General features: G+C 39.0%; 1 long non-coding RNA gene across 1 annotated transcript; it reads right to left on the reverse strand.

Moving 5' to 3' along the window:
* Window positions 1,718–11,456, reverse strand: LOC110402043. Its single transcript, XR_002440840.1, has 3 exons — window positions 7,293–11,456; window positions 4,977–5,056; window positions 1,718–2,040 (listed from the first exon to the last, which is right to left on the reverse strand). It is a non-coding gene; the product is annotated as an uncharacterized LOC110402043 (long non-coding RNA).

The raw sequence follows: 14,258 nt of genomic DNA on the forward strand, positions 1-14,258 counted from the left end.
CTGGTGTGAAATACTTAGTAAGCCAGTTGCCACCCACACTCATTCCACTCTCCAAATGGTCTGTAGGCTTAGCTTCACTTATCAGAGTCAGTAGTGCCATCCCAGTAGTTAGGGAAGTGCTGGACACATTCAGGCTCTTTGAAGACACTGCACTGTTATTATTTCCTAGCATGAATTAGCCAAAAACGACTTTCACATCAAATTATATCAGACCTGAACCTATCTGGGTAATAAAAACTATGTTTTTGTTGTTTTCTTGTCTGCATGCCAAGCTGCTGCGCTTTCCCTGTGGAAATGGCAAAGGGAGATCATCTATATAGCTATTATCTTAACAGAAGCACCAGTCTTTGTTTCCTTGACACAAAGAAAACCACCTTTAACTTAGTCAGTGCTATTCAGCCAGGAAGAAGGGGGGGGGGGGGGGAGAGGAAACTACTGGGTTATTGCTGAGAGTCACACACTCCAGTACTGCTAATTGCAGTGACTTGACTTTTGGTGCTGCATATGATAATCATATCCCTGTGCAGTAAGTAACAGTAGGCAAGGCTCTTCAGCTCTGCTTCTTCAGCACTAGAGCATATTATACTCAGAAATGTCATAGTATTGACATTTCTCATTCAACTTCTCTTTGGGACAGAACAGTTCATGTATGCTTGCCATTCAGGCCTATTGCCAGACAGCTCCCTTCAGCCTACGGTAGAGTTCTTCGGCTCCCTGATATGACACTCTGGCCATCAACTCAGTTTAGTATTAAAATCATGATAAGAAAAAAAAAAAGCAGATGTCACTGCAGCTGCAAATGAAAAGATGAAATAAAAATCCAAAGGAAAAATAAACAAAAAACAGTTTGGGCTATCCCTGTGCTGTTTTGTCTAACTAACATATTTTCAATCCAGATGCTACTGTTACTAGCATAAACCAAGTTCCTGCCTAGGACAATGAAGGTCTTAAGCACAGCTTAGGTGAGCAGTCAAATTGCCAGGCAGGAGTGGAAAACGTGCTACCTTTGAGAAGGAACAGCTTACCTTCATCACAGACCAATTAAAATGGCATCTGCTGTAGATCTGCCAAGTGTTCACATTTCCCTGCCATGAGTTCACTTGTTGTGGTGCAGGCAGGAGGGCTGGCTTACACACAGTCAGAAGGGTTTGTTTGAATACTCTGCAGTCCATTGACCTGGTGTTTTACAATGAAGTTCAAGCACATTTACGCAGAACACTAGGAGATGAAGGCTGGAGGGCTATTCCAGGAGCTGGATTGACTGAAGTGTATGTCCTCATCATTTATGGCTTAATCAGTATGTCACTAGGGCATTACAAAAATATCCCTGGCTTCCAGGTTGATCAATACATTTATGATGCTTTTGTACGTTGACCTTCCAATGCACAGCTGACTGTGTAATCTGCCCTGATTGAAGAAAATGCCATTTCACCACTCAGATTAAATATATATATATATATTTGGCACAGTATTAACACCATCCATAGAGAATGGTTAAGTTAAAGAAAGGAGGGTCATAATGAGTGTGCTAATGTGAGGATGAAAAGAGCAAATATGAATTTGAAGAAAAACAGGAAATCACATTTCCAAGGAGATTTGCAAGCCTGTGGGTGTTTACTTGCTCAGTGGGAAAGTGCTGAAGTTTTGAACTACAAAAGAAGGGAGTTCAATCCCACAGGCTCCAGAGAGTGGCAATGGTTCAAGTTTAGGTACTAAGAAGATCAGCATGAGAGGAGAGGGGAAACTTGAGAAATGGGAAAACAAAATGTCTGTTAAAGGGAAAGATGAGCAAGAGTGAGCCTGATAAGTGCCTCAGTCAGTGGATGCTCATGGAAGTAGGGGTAGGAGCGATACCAGATGGCAAAGTCATTTTAAAGGCCCAGGTCTGGGGAATATTGTGACCAGTGATGGAGTTAAAGGCCTGCGACTCCAGTAGATCAGACAGTAGTTTCCAAAGTAGCAACAGCAGGAAGTTTGTGTGGGAAATAAGTAGCAGACAACCTCTTCAGGGGCAAATATCCTGTTTTCTTGCAAACTTTCCTAGTTAAGAAAGAACCCAAATAAATCCCATATAACCAAGTCAGATTATTTTTTTATATATAAACAAAATGTTCTTTCAAGCTCTTTGAAAAGCATTAGTAGATTTCAAAATAAGAGAAATTAACACCACATTTCCCACAACTAAGCTTGCAGACCCCAAGGGTTTTGCTGCCCACTCTGGTTTCCTTTGTTTTGTTAGTTGTTCTCCACATCAGAAACAATGAAAACTTTTTTTTTTGTTTATTAAGATCCATCTTTCAAATTAAGCTGTAAACTGCTCCTGATGTAAGCAAGTGTGGATGTGTGGGAGTGTGTGAGCAAGCCTGTTTGTGAGAGAGGAAGAGTGGATACATGTGCAGTAGGGGAAAAACGAGAGCTAAGAAGAAAGAAAAACCGGTCTGGGGTGGAATTGAGCTGTGAAAAATGAGTTGTGAAACAGGATTATAACAAGATGAGGTTATTTTTGTGATTTTAGGCCAACTGGGTAAGTGGGAAACCTAGAAATTCTCTCAGTTAATAACAAGGCAATTCAGAGATCATTAAATATTCTTGGTTGTTTGTTTTAAGTCTCCCAGCAACAAGGGGAAGATTTACGAAAAGCTATAGGAAGAAGTTCCATGGGATTTTTGGAAAAAAAAATAAAGAAATGAAAGAAAAAAAAAAACTGTATCCATATGAATAAAAGCTCATTCTGTGTTAGGCTTTTTCACAAGCTTTGCTCGTGTTTTGAGTTTCTATATTGTAACAGCTGGACTGCATTTTTTCATCATTCCTTCTTAAGCAGAAAAACAGGCATATTAGCAGGACCTGGTGCAGATTACAACTGCTCATGCTAACTAGTCAACTGTTGCTGGATCAGGAAAAAAAATTCACTACTGTGAAAGGGCAATACTTACCCAGCCCTGAACAAAAGTCATGCCATGTAATGATTCTTTCAGGTTGTTTCTGTACTACAAAAGTCTTTTAAAATCATTGGCTTTTCCAGCAGTGATTTAGACAGTTATTTAAAATACTGCAGCTAAATATTTAATTTTAATCTACTGTCAGCAAATGATAACATTGTTCCATGGGCACTCAGCATTAGCAAGAAGAGACTGAGAAGGCACTTCCATAGTTTCATGATACACACAAATCAGTCAGACAGATAAAAGCAAGAGGGACTTTCTTCTCAAGACCCTTACTCTTTTTCCAAGACTGCCAATATCCAATGTTAACACTGGTTGTTATTTATGACAAAGGAACTTGACGGAGCTGAGCTAAGCCACGACATAAGAGACGCAGCAGAAGTTTGGGACCCATCTGCACTCACTACCAAGATAGCACAGAGCTGAGATATTCACCTACAGGTTAAGCAGTCGGTATTCCACTTCCGCTCCTGTGAAGCCATCCAATTTCTCACCATGTAATTACGTGGTAGTGAGTAAATAAAATTCACATGATCTGAAAAATACTGCTTTGTTAGGGAAAGGAGGAATAGGGTAAATAGAAAATGAAGGGGTTCTTTTCCAGTAGGGAAAAATATTAGTTTCAAAGTTTGTATCTGTATTTCCTCTAAAGCTTGGGGATATTTGGATGCATTTCTAGTTGAAGCTGCAGGATGATTTACCATAAAAAAAAAAAAGCCTCACTGAGTCAAGTCATTTGGGGAATGGGTCTCAAGTTCTTTTCAATAAATTCATCCTGCAGCTTCCAGAAACATGGCCACCTAGGACTTGCTCTGTGTGCTGTTTACAAACAGCTATGTGTAAGGGAATACATATATTAAATTAAATCCTGGTAATGGCTGAACTCTGCTTGTTATGTTCAATAGCTTTTAAAACATCACAGAAGTCAAAACAAATCTTTTGGCATCTCACTCAAATTTACCTTCTGTCCTGTGTTTAAAACCACAACTTTGAAGACAGCTAGACCAATAAAAACATTAGAAAGCACATTGATATTAGAGAGAATTTAAGTTCTACTGCCCCTTGTGTGTCACAACACAGAAAATCCAAATACACATCACTGTAAAAGATGTATCTGGATTAGAAGCCATGTAGAAAAAGCACATAGGCTGCTCCAGAAGTAATGCCTCCTATTTTATGATGTTGGCCTATGACATTACAGGTGAATGTTGATGGTATGGCAGTAGAGGTTGAACCTTCCCATCAACATTCTGTTACATGCCGTTGCTGTGTGATATATGGCAGTCTGACAAAATGGCATCTGACATGGAAGTGTGTATGAAGCAAACGTGTGAAACTAAATTCTTTTATGCAGAAAAAAACACCCATTCATATTCATGGATACTTCCTGAATGTTCCTGGAGACCAAAGAGTGGATGCAAGCACAGCAAGGCGATGGGTGGTGTGTTTCAGTAATGGTGACAGTGTATGCAGATTTTTACAAGCATGTCATACACACTGCTGGCAAAAAAACACAGCTAATGATGATGGCTACACTGAAAAATAGCATTTTGTAGCTGAGAATTTACTCTTTCGAACATTAGAAATAGAAATAAATAGGAGGCGTTACTTTCAGAGAGACCTATGTATATGGGATATTTAGCTTTTTAATACAATGATGGAAGAGTGCTCCATTCATGACAGAGAGCAAAGAAGTGATGCCACTTTCACTGAGGCCCAGCTAGGCTTGGTGTTCTCAAAATCTAATTTTGACCTAGACAGCTCTAAGTTCACCAGAAAATAGTGGATTGCACGGATGAAAGTAAGTACTTGTAAGTACTTGTTTGCAATAAGTTTAACTATTTCATGTAGATATTGTGCTCTGTGGACTAGTAAGAGGAGCAGCCTTCTGAAGTAGCCTTCAGAACAGGCACACAGACCACTAACCTACCTTCGCAGGGTCCCCCCCACCAGCACAGTCACACTTCCTGCTCTTGCAGTGAGAAAGAGTTAAAAGACAAGAGAGAAATAGTGGACAAACACTGTACAAACCTGTCTTTTTCCTCACTAAATTGTTCATGGGTAAGCCAATGGTCAGAAGACCCTAAAGCAGATCACCAAGTTTCAGCACACTAAAGAAAACACAAAAGCTTCACTTAGAACATGCAAATCTGAAGATCTTCCCTTTACCATCTGATTTCTTTTACTTTATTTTGAGAACATAAAAATAATATCACTTCCATATTACCAATATTTGACACTGTAAATAGAACAGAAAGTTCAAAGATCAGTTGGTCAACTGCCTGACATTTTCATGTTAAAAAAGTTAAAGCATATTAATGAGGACATTATCCAAGTGCCTCTTGAATACTGACACATGGGGCATCAACCACTGCTCTAGGAAGCTCGTTCTTCATAGTGAAGTGATGTTTCCTCTCCAGCTTTGTGACATTCTCACATTTCCCATCATCAGTTATCAGGGAAAAAAGATTGACACTGCCCTCTGCTCCTCAGGGGGAGCTGCATAGGGCAATGAAGTCACCTCTCAGACTTCTTTTCTCCAGATTCAAGAAACAAAGTGTCCTCAGCCTCTCTGCACAGGACATGCCTTCCAGTCCTGTTACCTGCTTTCTTGCCTTCCCCAAGACACTTTCAAAACCTTAACATCCTTGTGATATTGTGGAAACCAGAATTGGACGCAATTCTCAAGGTGAGGCCACACCAACAATAAATATAGCAAGAGAAATAATAATTTGCATATCTGCACTCTGTAAGTGCAATAGCACTTTCCCATAAAGAGGAGGCAGGAGATTTCTTTGCCTGTTCTAACCAGTGGATAGTATTTTTATTATGTAGGCTGCTCTTGGGGTTAAGAAGCTGGCATGTCTCAAACATATCCTACTTGTTTGAGTATTATGGTATTGGAAAGAGACATCCAGTGTCCTAGGCTTCTTCTGTATTACAATTAGTTGCAAACCATAATTTGCCTCCTAGCTATTTGGATCTCCAAGGTAAACAACAACTAACTGTCTAAGAGTGATGACAAAAAAAAATCAAGTACACAATTGACTCTTTGTAGGCTTTGACTCCAGGCTGCAAAACAGCGCATCTAACCTTAAGCTTACAAGATCTGTGGGAAATAATGTGAAGGAACAGAGGGAAGACATAGAAGTTATTCTGCAAAGCAGTATGCATCTATAATTGCTCAAGAATTAAGAGGTGGGATGTAATTAATCTTTGTCTAATTCACAGTTTGACCTTGACAAAAATCCCTAGTGATTGATTCTGTGCCCCAGTTTTCCAGTGTACATACTGGGAATATAAGATAATGCAACACAAGAATCATTGAATCCTTAGAGTTGGAAGGGACTTCTGAAGGTCATCTAGTCCAACTCCCCTGCAATGAAAAGGGGCATCCACAGCTAGATCAGGTTGCCCAGGCCTTATCCAGACTCACCTTGAAAGTCTCCAGGGATGGGGCATCAACCACATCACTGGGCAAACTGTTCCAGTGCCTAACCACCCGGACTTCAAAGGATTTTTTCTTTATATCTACACTAAATCTCCCTTCTTTGAGACTGAAACCATTTCCCCTTGCTCTATGAACACAGACCCTGCTAAAGAGTCGGTCCCCTTCTTTCCTGTATCTCCTCTTCAGACTTCTGAAGGCCTTTTAGGAACTTTCTGAAGCCAACAAATGGACTATCTCTCCAAGTTCCTCATGATTTATTACACAAGCATTGATTTAATTGTGGCCACATTACAGGGTCTCCTCATGTGACACGATTTCCAGACTTATGTACCAGTTGCAAAGAAGTCATACCCCAGATCTAAGAGCCCTTTCCCAACATCTCATAGTCACTATGCAGCACAACTGTTGCAATAACCCTGAGGACAAAGTCTGTGATACACCCCAGGTCCTGACCATCACAGCTTTAAGCCAAAGAATTTTGAGAGCAGCCAGCACAGCTGTCTAGAATAGGAAGGATAAATCAGTGTTTTTGTTATGGAGCATCTGAATCTCTTTGTTCTTGAATGCCAAACATTCTTTTTAAGATTTATTTTAGAACCTTTTACAGTGCATAAAGGATAATCAGAAGTGAGAGTACCAATCAACTTAAGTCAAAGGGCCAGAAAAAATACTTCAGAGAACACAGCAGAAATATACCGAAGGACAAATCTATAAAGAAAGGTGGTACAAACTCTTAAAATTTCTCACCCCCATCCAATATGCTAGCATGTCTATAACTGGACTGGGATAAGCAATAACCTCCTCCAGATTTTGGAAGGAACCACAGGCCTAGAGGATATTCACCACTGCCTCCTACTCCCTAAAGGATAGCCCAAGTCTTTGCTGAGAACACATACCTTATACTGCATTCAGAACTTCTATATAGAAAGATACTCAGAAATAAAGACTCCTCTTGTATGTCTCTAAAGAAACAGCTCTACAACCAGGCCCTTAGCTATACTCTGCTAGAAGCACTAGGATGGGAATCTGAGTCCTTTTGTACCTGCTGTGTCAGGGGTAGTGTAAATTTACACCTGCCTCAGGTTTAATTTAGTAATTAGCAATTAGTTGGTAAATTAAGTAAGGCAGGAGAGCTTCCTCTGAAATGAAACTATTATTAAACAGGAAAAAATCTGAGCTCTGGATGCAATGGGCATGTTATTTCTTTCTCCATATGGTGCCAAACAGACCAGAGTAAGTTTGCAGAGTTAGGGTTTTGATTTACAAAGATGCCTCAGTGCCTTCCCTTTTCAGCCTTGTTAATGCTGTTGTTGATACTTTGCTGTGCAAATCCACATTCTTTAAAAAAATTCTTTCTGTCTTGAAAAATCATAATTAGCCTAGCCAACAGCAACATTCAACAGTCATTTTTTTTCCAGCTTGAGTATAAAAATGGCTGGCAACAAGAAATGTGCCCTTCTGCGGGTGAGCAGCACAGTGCTGTCCGGTGTAACAAGATAAACTTATAACACTAGTACATCAAAGTACCTCGAGTACCTTGTAAAAGACCTTGTAGTACTAGAGGGACTCAATGATCCTCATGGGTCCATTTCAACACAGGATGTACTATGATTCTACCTGGGGATGTCTCATTTGATTGAAGTAATGCATGCACATAGCTTTTTACTTACTAAAAACAGCAGAAGATAGATCAGATCCTGGTTAATACAGGAAAATTCTTTTTGTTTTTCAGGTGTAAGTTTCACTTTTATCTCTTCATTAAGAAAAAAATAACAACCCCACATGAAGGATTTAACACAACTGATGAGATTTCTCTATGTCCTGAGCTGCAGTTTAGGACAAACTCCTGAGCCCAGAAAGGGCTGGCAGTGCACTAGCCAGAGAAGGACCACATCCAGAGACTACTGTGATAGGATTTTGGATTGTGGTTTAGTGTCTGTTTGATACAGCAGTAAACCAAGCCTTCAGCTGCTTTGATCCTGTGCACTCTGTAAGCCTCCAAATCTGTAATGTCAGAATCTCAGTCCCATTTATCACCAACACACAAAACTTTCATCTCAGACTGTTCCAGAAATCTGGTCATGTGTGAAGCTACCTTCAAAACAGCAGAACTCCTTTGAAAATCAGTACCTCCATGTAGGAAGAGCTTGCGTCATCTTTTGATGTATAAGCATGCAAATATGTTTGAGGGTAAAGAGTAAAGGAATGTCACATTTGAGTATGTTGTGCCCGGAATTAAAAAAGCAATAACAAGAAGGACTGTCAGGCTGTTTTACAAAAGTTAGTAAAAAAATAACAAAACTTGTAGAACTTACAAATAGAAGGCCCACAAGATAAACAGCGGTACTTGGGTCATTATATGTGATCACAGGTCTTCGTAGTACTGCTTATTTTCATGCCATGGGCTATATACGTGGTAGGTCTCCTCTAGGCTGGCAACACATTTTAATGCACTGTTTACCCAGTTTTGGGTCAGGGTTATGCCAATGCCACCTGCTCTGACCTCTCCTCCACATAACTCTCAGCAGCAGGCATGACACTCAGGCAGCATTACACGCAGCATTACCAAACTGGCCTCAATAACCACCGTATAAGCAGTTGTCCTTGCACCACCTGCTACAGAAATGCAGTGACAGCTGGCCCGTGCCCGAGCTTCACGTGAAAGTCCACAGTGCCAGGACTTAACTTGCGATCAGCAGGACTGCATCCCTTGCCTGGAGAGTGCTGCTCAGGTATAAAGATGGGAAACAGACTTGCGCAAACTAGTATTTTGAAAGAGAGTGGGGAAACACCACTATTCTTGTGCAAGCTTAACAGAAATTCAGTTGTGCGAAGGGTCAGCCTCCAGACCTCTTTTAGAGGATGTCTAGTCCAGTCTCAAACCAGAGAGCAGTGCTCACCTGTTGAGCCACTGATACCAGGACTTCCTGCATCTGCCACATTTTTTTGAAAAATCTAGAAAAACACCCACAGATCTGAATTCTGTTTAAACAACAAGACACTTGTGTGTGTTACATGGAAGGTGAAGATCCCTATTGATGTTTTGTTCATAGAGAATACCTCAGGAATAACGGCAGATCTGGAAGAATCAGTACTGAAAATGAAAGTGGTTTGTGTTGCAAGAATTAAATATTGATTTTTAATTAACAAAAACAATAACAAAATCATCCAAAGGAGCAGTTATGTTTCTCATGATCCCCTGAGCAATAATGAAGTGATGGCTGAAAGGAAAGATTCTCATCTTTTATGGAATTCAGGTAGAAAGACTGAATTCTTACTGTAAATATTACCAATATCAACAATCTCCAAGTAACTTTCAGAACATAACAAGATATTCAATAAGAATTTACTATATAATATTCTGTCTGAACTACTACTTTCCTCCAAAAATCTACAGTGCCAAATTTAACGTTTTTTCTTACTTTGAACAGAGGACAAGCTAGCTCAAAATGTCTGTTTGTACATATCCCAAATAAAATTTGTATGAGGAAAACCTGGATTACATTTGCAAATGGCTCTGAAATTTACAAAAGACCAAAACAGAATGTTGGCTATTGATTTTCATACCTGGGATTTTCAAAATCCTACAACTACTCTAAACCTTACTTATAAATAAGTGATTTTTTTAAATAGATTTTGGACTAGTCAGTGTGGTCTACAGTTTAAAGTAAAGGGCTGAGAAACAGGAAACTTGGGAGAATTCGGTTGGATGGCAGCCTGGATAAATGCATGTGGTTTGTTTGCATGATTTTCAGTTAATAACAAGGGAGATTGGATGTCTCAGAAAATTCAGAAAAGGGAAATAAGGCTTCATCCAGCCAGTTAGGAAAAAAAGAAAAAAAATCCTCACCCTTCATATGAAAGTAACTTGTAAATAACAGTGGAAAGTATCTGTGTCTTATCACTTTAAAATGAAATGGAGAAGGCACTATATAATGAACTGAAAGGTACAGTTGTGTGTCAGTTTACAGTTTACAGCAGGACATGTTGAAAAGTTATCTTTTTCCCACCTGTGGTTGCAGAAGCATTTGGACAATTAGTGGCTAGCTGAGTGTTCCTGTCCTCTCACTGATACCAAACAGTGATTCAGAAAAAGCTGAACAAAAGCCTTCAGTGACACAGTCAAAATCTTTCTTTTACTGATACAGCCTATAATATTACTTCTGTTTGTTATTCTATCCAGGGCAAGTTCAGATATTGTTGTTTTTGTGTGCATGTAAAAGTCTGATCTTTTGAAGAAAGCTCAGAGAGGTGCTCAAGAGGTTAATTAAAGGCAATGATTTCTTATTTTTTAAAGGAGAGATTCTACAGAGTCAATATAAGACTCATTAATAAGTCTGCAGGAAAAAAGACGTACGATTATTTGAGGTGGAGAAAGGGATAATTTAGCAGATATTTTATTGTTCCACTGCTGATTCCAAGGCTGTCTCACTTCTTTGATCTTGATGCTCATATCTCTTCTAAACTGCAGTTCAACACAAGCTCCAAAGATTCACAGACAAGAACAAGTCAAATGAAGCTTTGACTTTGTGAGAAGCCTCTCAAACACAGAGCATATCAGTTTTCTGCTGTGAATTGTATTACCTCTTTTTTTTTTTCTGAATATTAGTCCTATACTTACATTTTCATAATAACTTCCAGTTTAAAAAAATCTGAAACTTTCTCAGCTTGCATAATTAAGCCTGTAGAAATGGTCAAGTCATCTGTTACACTTATTTTTCTTGAGACTGAATTACCAGGATATTTATCTGGGTTTATTTGCAACCTTAGGAATGAGGATATCAAGAAATTCTTGCTCCTTGCCTGAGAAACTTCTATGTCAAGACAGTTATCATGATTTAATATCACAGCAAGCCCTTTTTACCTGAGAACTACAAAAGGTCAATCCTATAGTTCCACTATATGGAAAATATTATTGGGCCTACTTGACAGCTGAGACAGGGAAGATGTATGTTAGATATTAGGAGGAAGTTTTTCACACAGAGGGTGGTGATGCACTGGAACAGGCTGCCCAAGGAGGTTGTGGATGCCCTGTCCCTGGAGGTATTCAAGGCCAGGCTGTATGGGGCTCTGGGCAGCCTGGTCTAGTGGTTGGCAACCTTGCACTCAGCAGGGGGGTTGAGACTAAATGATCTTTGAGGTCCTTTTCAACCCAGGCCATTCTATGATTCTATGATTCTATGATTCTATGATATCTGCAGAAACTATGCTAGCAGTACAGCATTCATTCATTTGCCAAAATGACATTTTGAGACTCATGTTTCAGGTTGTACAGTCATGGTTTGGTTTTAGATGTGAGAATTCTAGTTCTGGAGTCAACTGGATAACAGGTGCTTTACTCAAAGCTTCGATTCAATGTATTTCCACCTAGTAAGTTCAAACATTTAAAGAAGTTTCACCTTAAAAGATTCAAAAAACTATTTTACAGCAAATTTTAGCAGTAAAAATTATCAAATCACATAGAATTTCAACTGCTTAATACCAGCTTATTAATCAGACTTCTGAATACCATTCATTAATTTCTGAAATATTATTGCTTAAGTATTATTTCTGTAACTTGAGATCAGTTGTTCTCAAAATTTTATCCCTTACAGCTTGCTTTTCTTAACTTTCTGCCAAAAATTATTATCTGAATTTCTTCTTGACTGAAGTGTTAAATTTAACATCCATTATCACCTTCTTGCTTAAATACGACCTTCGCTCATCACCTAATTACACTCAACTTGCAACTACACATTTAGTGTGTAGAGCATTAAAAAGACATTTTTCAAGGTGCAACCAGTTTGGATAACAACCATGTTAGATCTCAGGGTTATTGTACACCACTACAGATAGTACTTATGGATTCCCAACTTGAATTTCTCTGTTCCTTGAACGAGGTCCTTAGTCATGGGTTTTTCTTTTGTTTGTCTTTGCTTGTTCATTCATATTCCTGTAACACTGCAATTTATAGAGTCATAGAATCATAGAATTTCCTTGACATTGTTTTCTAAAGTTAAACAAGTTGTAATTTTCAGTTTTCTAATGCATAAGAACTATCAACAGTGGTGCCAGCCAATGTGCCATTTGAATATGCTGGCCTATCAATGAATATAACACCTTTTGCAGTAGGTGCTTTCTATAAACCTTTGTCTACAGCAAAGTTTCTAAGTCAGTTGCTAGCACATCTTTCTAGCTTTCTGCAAGTCTTTGCTTAATTAACATGCCTTTCATTCTCTGTGCAAAAAAATAATCAATGACAGTACAGTGAGGAAATGAACAGAATTGTTTTTCACATTAGGTTTGTCAGATTCCCTGGATCCCACATTGCTTGGTGCAATTGAATTGGAATATAAGGATGTTATTCTGAAGGATAAGATGTCTCCCAGCATTACCTTGCAGGCAGCCCATGCCTTCTTTGAGGAATCTGGAGTTTGTTTCAGGCTCCAGAACTAACGTTTTGAATTTGCAGAAAATAACAGGAAATAGTTGACAAATGCATGCACACTTTGTGATGTTTTATGTGAAAACTGGCAGCTCCTATACAGCACAATAACCACTATATTATGGTGGAGACATTAGGTTTCTGAAATATCAACCGAATTATAAGATGTTTGGATAGAGGAGAATGTCAGAGAAATGTATAATTCCAGAGAAATTTTACAGAAAGACACCTAAATTTTCTGTTATTTTTATCTCACAGGTGCATGTTGTGCATCATTACAAAGAAACCATGGAAAAATCATTAAAATATTAGCATTATAAAAATAAAAATCACAATGAATGTTCTCATTAATATTTACTCGGTAAGATAATAATATATCTGATAAAATAAGAGATTTCTAACAATACCTGCACTATAAGTGAGCAGGAACAACAATTAAATTAGTAATCTCTAGGGAATAACATGAAAATTAATTCAAAGGGAGAAAATTTAGATGTTTAAGTCACACGTTATTTTTTAAAAATAAAATAAATTTATCCTTCCTTTTAATGGATTTTTTTCTGCCAGGGTTTTTTTTTTCCTTGCTTTCTACATAAAAAAACAAGCTGAATTTAAAATCTTATCATAGCAAATCATGCAGCTAAATGAGTCTAAGAATTGCTTAATTTCTCTGAATATTTGGAGTTTTCAATAAACATTGGCTGTATTTCTAGACAAGCAGCTTGGTAGTAAATCACATGGAAGATGGGGGATGATATGGGAGAACCAGCCTGGCTTCATCAAGGGCAAATCCTGCTTGACCAACCTACTGGCCTTTTATGATGGTGTCACTGCATCAATGGACAAGGGAAGAACCACTGATCTCATCTATCTGGACTTCAGTAAGGCCTTTGACACAGTGCCCCATAACATCCTTCTCTTCAAATTGGAAAGATATGGATTTGATGGGTGGACTGTTCAATGGACAAAGAACTGGCTGCAGGATCGAGTCCAGAGAGTGGTGGTCAAAGGCTCCATGTCTGGATGGAGATCAGTGACAAATGGTGTCCCACATGGGTTAGCGTTGGGACCAATACTCTTTAATACCTTCATCAGTGACATTGATAATGGGGTTGAGTGCACCCTCAGCAAGTTTGCTGATGATACCTAGCTGTGTGATGTGGTTGACACACCAGAGGGACGAGATACCATCCAGAGGGTTCTAGACAGGCTTAAGCAGGCTTGAACGTCATAAGGTTCAACAAACCCAAATGCAAGATCTTGCACCTGAGTCGAGGAAACCCTCACTAGCAGTACAAGCTGGGGGATGAAAGGATTAAGTGCAGCTTACAGAAAAAGACCTGGGGGGTAGTGCTGAATAGGAAGCTGGACATGAGCCATCAATGTGCCCTCACTGCCCAGAAAGCCAACCGTATCCTGGGTTGCAACAAAAGAAGCG

This window comes from Numida meleagris, chromosome 6 (genome assembly GCF_002078875.1).
Source record: "Numida meleagris isolate 19003 breed g44 Domestic line chromosome 6, NumMel1.0, whole genome shotgun sequence".
Taxonomy (NCBI): domain Eukaryota; kingdom Metazoa; phylum Chordata; class Aves; order Galliformes; family Numididae; genus Numida; species Numida meleagris.